We start from the raw sequence: 7,744 nt of genomic DNA on the forward strand, positions 1-7,744 counted from the left end.
TCAGTGCCCCTATGTTTATTACTGATTTTTGTGTTCGATCACCACAAAAAAATCCTCTGCCTAGGTTACAAATGGACAACTTCAGTAATATAGTATCATGTAGCTATTTCATTTGATGTGTGAGTTAGAAAAAAATCTTACTCATTGGAGTAATCCTTTTGCAGCCAAACCACAGATGTTGTAAGACTCGGTTAAAAGATGGCATCTTTTAAAATTTGAAAACATCAACTCTGCCAATTTACTCATTACTATTAATAAGATGGAATCAGAGCAATATCCAGCTCAGTAGGCCTTTATGTATTGTTGCTATTAAAAATGTTTTGCATTGCAGAAAAAATAAGACGTGTGAAAATAATAGGAATAAAGCAACAATTCACTGGGAATGTATTATATGCCAGAATTTTACAAACATTGTCCTTCTTAAATAAAACTCTGTAATGAAGAAGTTATTTTACAGGCAACGAAATGGAGGCTTAGAGAATCTAAAGTGAATGAAGGCTAGAGATCTTTTCTGTCTGGTTTAACACTTGGTTTACTTGCCCTCTACACCCAGCTGTTGTACCTAAAATAAAATTGTATGTGTGTATATATATATATATATATATACACACACACACACACACACACACACATATATACATATACATACATATATATTATATATATGTAAAATTGCATATAAATGTCAGAGATATAAAACCATATAGATATCTGTATCTATCTATATAAATACTTAAATCTGTATCTATTAATTTTTATCTCTCTGTATTTATATTTTTTATCTATCTCTGTAACTTCATCTGGGAATTAATGAGATTTTAATATGTAAAATAGCTAAAGAAATCAGAGTATGATATGAAAAAGTAAAGTACACTCTGAACTAAGTAGAATATGAAATATACTCCTGTCAAATTACAGCGGGAAGGCTGGGGAGTGTTGGGGAGGGGGTGGAAAGAGATCAACCGAAGGACTTGTATGCATGCATATAAGCACAACCAATGGACACAAGTCACTGCGGGGGTGGGATGAGGGCATGTGCCAGTGGGTAGGGGAGGCTGGGGGAAGGTCAATGGGGAAAAAAAGGAGATATATGTACTACTATTTGTAATACTTTAAACAATAAAAAAAGAGAGAAAAAAATACTCAAGAATGAAAATGGTAGAGCTCATTGCATTTTCCAGAAAAAAAAATGTTATTTAGGGTTTTTACCTTATTGGAAAAGTGGGGCCATTTGCGAAGAGGAGAGAGAAAGGAACAGAAGATGTATTTTTGGAACACTGAGTGTGTTTTCGGCATTGGGAGAGATAGCTTATTCCTATGCACACAATCCTCTTATTATCCACACTTTGCAGGACAATTGTACTCCAAAGAGATGTATCTAACCCACAACCCAGAGCAGGACTTGACCCAAGGTTTATGGGGGATCAACTGATACGTGCTTTTTTTTCTTTCTTTTTTAAAATATATTTTATTGATTTTTTTACAGACAGGAAGGAAGAGGGATAGAGAGAGTCAGAAACATCGATCAGTCGCCTCCTGCACACTCTCCACTGGGCATGTGCCCACAACCAAGGTACATGCCCTTGACCAGAATCAAACCTGGGACTCTTGAGTCCACAGGCCGACGCTCTATTCACTGAGCCAAACTAGTTAGGGCTGTTACGTGCTTTTCACATCACCTTGAAATCAACAGAACAACAGTGCTTTGTGAAGGTTGGTCTTTGGAAACAATATTTAGATAATTTGGAAGGGTAAAGAGACAGGAAATGAGGGAAATAAAGTAAATCAAGAGCTGAGAAAAAGCAGCCTGAGAAAGGGTGTGACATTACCTTTAGAGGAGATAATAACATGATTTTATTTCTCCTGAGCATAAGTGGTTCTTAGTCTCTGAAGTGCTTATAGTTTTCCGGAAGTTCAAAAGTCACGTCCTATCTTTCATTCATTTGATAAGAGTGCATTCAGCTAACTTAATCTTGGGAAGTACTTATAAATGCTTGTAGACTGTCAGGTAATGGAAGAGTTTAGAAATAAATAAAGTGCATATACAGAATTTACTGGGTGTGTAACAGGCCAAGCTGACAGAATAGAACACAGCAAGAGTAAGTTAGGGATTTCTCACTATGCTGAATTATGTTCTGGGTGGAGAGATGAAGCACCTAGTATTTTTAAAAATGAGTTCACATGTGCTGATTAAATGAAATTATGCTGAGGGGTCTTGAAAGTGTTCAGAAATGAGATTGCTGAGCAATTTCCAGTGATTTTTATTATTAAGAAATTCTGGGGACTAGAAATTGGCAAACTGGAGATAAGCAAGTATCATTCTGAGTTTTAAAAAAAGGAAGAAATATTTTGCAAACCAGAGAGTGGGAAGCTTTATTGATCTCTGGCAAGACGAGAATGAACCAGAGGAGGGTGGTTTCACACTTCTGGAAGAGGAAGTGATGGTCATTAGGACCCCATATGGACTCACTGAGATCAAAGCATGTGAAAATAATGCATTTCATTTTTGAATGGCATTGATTTTCTGGTACAACAGACCAATGTGGTGACATTTCTTAGGCATTTCATTCATCTAGTTGCATGATTATTTGACATCTGCCCTGACTGCAGATCTGCAAAATCCCATCCCTATTCTTGCCTCTCACTTGATGACCTTAATTCTTTTTTCACTGATAAAATAGAAGCTATGAGAGGGAACTTGCGTGTGCTTGCTCTGCCAGAACTCTCCCCCTTCTTGCATCTGTGCTCACACAGTCTGCCTTTCCCCTCTCCTGGGGATGAATTGTCCTGCTCCAATGTTAGTCCAGCTCCTCTTCCCGTGCTCAGCACCACTCATTCCCTCTTGCTTATTCCAGGCCAGCCCACCAGCAATGCCCCATTCTTTCTCTGATCCCCAAACATATAAAATCTTCTCTTGTTTGTGAATCTACTTCTTGTGATTATTTCCTTTTTTCCCTTTAGACAAAACTTGAAAGAGTTGCTTGTTTTTGCTGTATCTAAGTCCATGTTTTCTTGTGAAGCCATTTTTTTAAAAAAGTTTTGGTAGCTGTGTTCCAGTAGAACTGCTCTTGTTAATATTATCAATACTGATGCCCTGAGGTTTTGACTTAATTAGTCTGGGATGGGGCCTCTCTGGGCCCTGTTATTTTTTGTAAGCCGTCCAGTTGATTATAAAGTGTGGCCCAGGCCAAGGACTGAGTTGACATTCTAAATAAGAATCAGAAATAAGCCAGTTGGAGAAAGATAAATATCACATGACCTCACTCATATGTGGAATATAATGAACAACACTAAACTGATGAACTAAAATAGATTCAGAGACATAGAAGCATCAAACAGGCCATCCAACCTCAGGGGGAATGGGGGAAGTGCAAGGCGGGGGGGGGGGGGGGAGGGAGGGAAGCAGTAGGGGGGAAAGGGGGAGAGATCAACCAAAGGACTTATATGCATGCATATAAGCATAACCTATGGACACATTCAGTAGGGGGTGAGGGCATGTGCAGGGGTGGGGGGGGAGGGTGGGAAGGAGTGGGGAGAGGTCAATGGGGGAAAAAGGATTCATATGTAATACTTTAAACAATAAAGAATTAAAAAAAAAGAAAAAAGAAATCAGATCCCTTTGAGGGCTTATTCCATCATAGTGCTGGCTATCCCTGAGGGCCTGCCTAAGGTATCCATTCAGCTTCTGTAATAGAGTGATTATTTTGTGTTATTCTTTTAAGAGTTACTGCAGAATCACCTTAAGTAGAAAGCTTACAATGCATTTTTGGAGGGAAGCACGGGACTTGGTTGGAATGTCTGTAAGGAGGATTCTCCGAAAGGTCGGGGCCTCTGAGGGGACCTTACCGAAGCAAAACAAGTCCGATCCACTCGGGTGTTTTGCTAGAATCTCTATGTTTAGTCTTTAAAGACCCAACCTTGTAGAAGCATATACTTTCTCAAGGATACTTACCCTGCTGATTGTATCTAGAGATTAATTTTAGTTCAAGCTGTTAGGACAATAAAAGCCAAAGGAGGCAGGTGAACAGGGCTACTTGGCGGGTGGTGACAGCCAAGTAGTGCCTTACCCTCTCTTTCACAGAAACCTGTGTGAGAGCAATCTGTTCATTTGTTGCTCAGGGTCTGCTGGTCAGCCCCTGCACATCTACTTATAGAAAAACCCTGGGTGGTGTTCATCACGACCAGACCAGAACCGTGACCAAGGGGAAGGAAGTCAGTCCTACAGGGGTTGTCTTGGCAATGGCTGCGCCCTCCCCTAAGCTGTTTCCCGAAGCTGTTTCCTGTAAGGGCGGGGTTTGAGGCAGGAACCCGCCCTGGGAGCGTGGAGGCAGATCTTTATAAAGTGTGCCTCGCCAGCACAGCCAAGGGTGAACCTGAATGGGGGCGGCTGAAAGGCTTAGAAAAGACAGACAAGAGAATGAAAGTCAGGTCTCGGTGGGACGCTGCTTCTCTGAGAGACAGCGACCATGCCCACAGCCATGCCTTTATTTCATAGCAGATGCTACGAGGCAAAGTAAGGGCGTGTCCAAGATGTTTACAACATTCTCCTGGGTTTCAATCCTATTCAACTACATGCACTTGAACTCTATCAAGCCCACATCACTGAGGCACGTGGGGCCACATGTTTGGACCATAGTTTCAAGCTTATAACTACAGCTGTTGGCTATAATTGTGCTGGGAGGGCCCTGCCCTCCAAGCTGGGACTTGCACGTGGCAATGAGAGGACTGTGCCCTCTCATCAGTCCAAGGCTTGAACCTGTCCAAAACACTGTAGCGGCTCCCCACAATAAAGTTTTAATTCTGTTTCTTTGTTACTAATGTTGTGGCCCCACCCCATAACAAAGAAACAATTTCCGGAAGATGAGGCCCAGGAATCAGGATTTTAAAAAGATTCCCAGGTGATTCTAATGTGCAGCCAAGGTTGAGAACCACTGCTATCGATAATATTAAAAATATATCTAAACGTGCAATTCTTTGTCCAAAAAATGAGCATGTTCAAAAATTAAATGAAGAAAATTTGGATATACTCGATGGAGATTTTCACACATATTTGAGTGATGATTCCATTGATTCCACAGATGATGCTGAAAAGGAAAATTTTCCCATTGAATTTCTTAATAGTATTACTCCTTTGGGAATGCTGTGTCATAAATTAAAATTGAAAGTGGTGCAATCATCATGCTATTGAGAAATCTCAATAGTAAATGGGGTCTTTGTAATGGTACCAGATTTATTATCAAAGGATTACAATCTAACATTATCAAAGTTGAAGTATTAACAGGATCTGCAGAGGGAGAGGCTGTTCTGATTCCAAGAATTTATTTGTCCCCATCTGACACTGGCCTCCCATTTAAATTGATTCGACGACGGTTTCCTGTGACACCAGCATTTGTGATGACTATTAATAAATCACAAGGACAAACTCTAGACAAAGTAGGCAGGTTCCTACCTGAACCCGTTTTTGCACATGGTCAGTTATATGTTGCTTTCTCTCGAGTTTGAAGAGCATGTGATGTTACAGTTAAAGTTCTAAGTACTTCATCATGAGGGAAATTAGTCAAGCACTCTGAAAGTGTTTTTACTCTTAATGTGGTATACAGGGAGATATTAGAATAAGTTTAATCACTTTATCAGTCATTGTTTGCATCACTGTTGTTTTTATATCTTTTTTGTTGTTTTCATATCATGTTTTTGTCGTTTTTATATCATGCCTCTGTTGTTGTTATATCCTTTTGTTACTGTTTATTTATTAATAAATTCATATATGATTTTCATATACATTTTACTAATTTCCTTTCATCTCTCACACTTCTATTATAGAGAAAGGGCAAATAGCAATATTAAAATATCTCTGCTAATTAATTCCCTTTTTTTAAAAAAAAATGTATTTTATTGATTTAAAAACAGAGAGGAAGGGAGAGGGATAGAGAGTTAGAAACATCAATGAGAGAGAAACATTGATCAGCTGCCTCCTGCACACTCCCCACTGGGGATGTGCCTGCAACCAAGGTACATGCCCTTGACCGGAATCGAACCTGGGACCCTTAAGTCCACAGGCCGATGCTCTATCCACCGAGCCAAACCAGTTAGGGCAATTAATTCCCTTTTAATGTGTACAGATTTCGTGCATTGGACTACTAGTCCTATATAATAAAGAGCTAATATGCTAATTAGACCAAACAGCAGAATGATCACCCCAGCTGGGGCTGCAAGGGCCGAGCCCCTTGTGCAAATATTGTGCATCGGGCTTCTAGTTTTATAATAAGACTAGAGGCCTGGTGCACGAAATTTGTGCACTTGTGGGGGGATGGTTGTCCCTCAGCCCAGCCTGCACCCTCTCCAATCTGGGACCCCTAGGGGGATGTCTGACTGCCAGTTTAGACAGGGGTGGGGACTAAGTCGGCAGTCGTACATCCCTCTCAGAATCCGGGACTGCTGGCTCCCAACCGCTCGCCTGCCTGACTGCCTGATTGCCCCTAACCGCTTCTGCCTGCCAGCATGATCACCCCCTAACCACTCCCTTGCCAGCCTGATTGATGCCTAACTGGTCCCCTGCCAGCCCGATCACCCCCAACTGCCCTCCCCTGCTGCCCTGGTTGCCCCTAACTGGCCTCCCCTGCAGGCCTGGTTGCCCCCAACTGCCCTCCCCTGTTGGCCATATTGTGGTGGCCATCTTGTGATGACGTAGGGGCAGCCATCTTGTGACCACATGGGGCAGCCATCTTGTGCAAAGGCATGATGGTCAATTTGCATACTACCTCTTTATTATATAGGGTTATGACTTACAAAAAATTGATTCATTCATGAATTTCTGAAACATAGCTATAACATTAGGCCAGGTACATATTTGTTTTTCAGTCTTTTGCAGATGCTTATATGCCTTTATAACCTAACAATTAGAAAGAATATGGGACATAAGCAAATCATTCTAATAACTATTTTTTCTCATGTAAAACATCTCTCAAGCAATTTAAAGTAATTTACATTTTTGTAGGACAATATTTGACATGTATTTTTTAAAAATATATCTTTATTAATTTCAGAGAGGAAGGGAGAGGGAAAGAGAGATAGAAACATCAATGATGAGAGAGAATCATTGATTGGCTGCCTCCTGCACGTCCCCTACTGGGGATCAAGCCCACAACCTAGGCATGTGCCCTTGACCAGAATTGAACCTGGGACCCTTCAGTCCGCAGCCTGACGGCTGACGCTCTATCCACTGAGCCAAACCAGTTTGGGCTTGACATGTATTTTTGAATTGAAATATTTGCCCAGACTACTAAAAATTCATAGAAGCCCTTAAGCTGAGGGTTCTTTAGCTTGTGTGCACAAAAACCTTTGAGGAGTTAAGTGTTATGTATTGAAAATGTAAGAGTGGACACATTTTGTATCAATCTCTTGGTCCGTCATCTATTTCTACAGTGCTTATCATCCTATCATCTATTTGCTATGTGTTTTCTCAAGATAGAGGCTTTGTACTTTTCTCCATATTATGGCACATAATGACTTTTGAAGTTTATTTGCTCCTATTTTTCTTTTGAGAAAGATCAAGATAACATAGTGTATGGTACTAGAAAGAATGAGAGACACTGTTGACTTTTTCAACATTCCGTATACACCTTGCAGATCAAATCAGCAGTAGGATAATCTGAAAAGTCTTAGAGGCTTCCCAGGGGTGAGAAGAGGTCAGAACAGGTGCCAGACTAGGTTTTCAGTCCCAGTTTGGCCACTCATTAGCCATGTG

The sequence above is a fragment of the Myotis yumanensis genome, unplaced genomic scaffold (assembly GCF_028538775.1).
Source record: "Myotis yumanensis isolate MYYU_CA2020_CCGP unplaced genomic scaffold, mMyoYum1.0.hap1 SCAF_2, whole genome shotgun sequence".
In the NCBI taxonomy this organism is placed as follows: Eukaryota; Metazoa; Chordata; class Mammalia; order Chiroptera; family Vespertilionidae; genus Myotis; species Myotis yumanensis.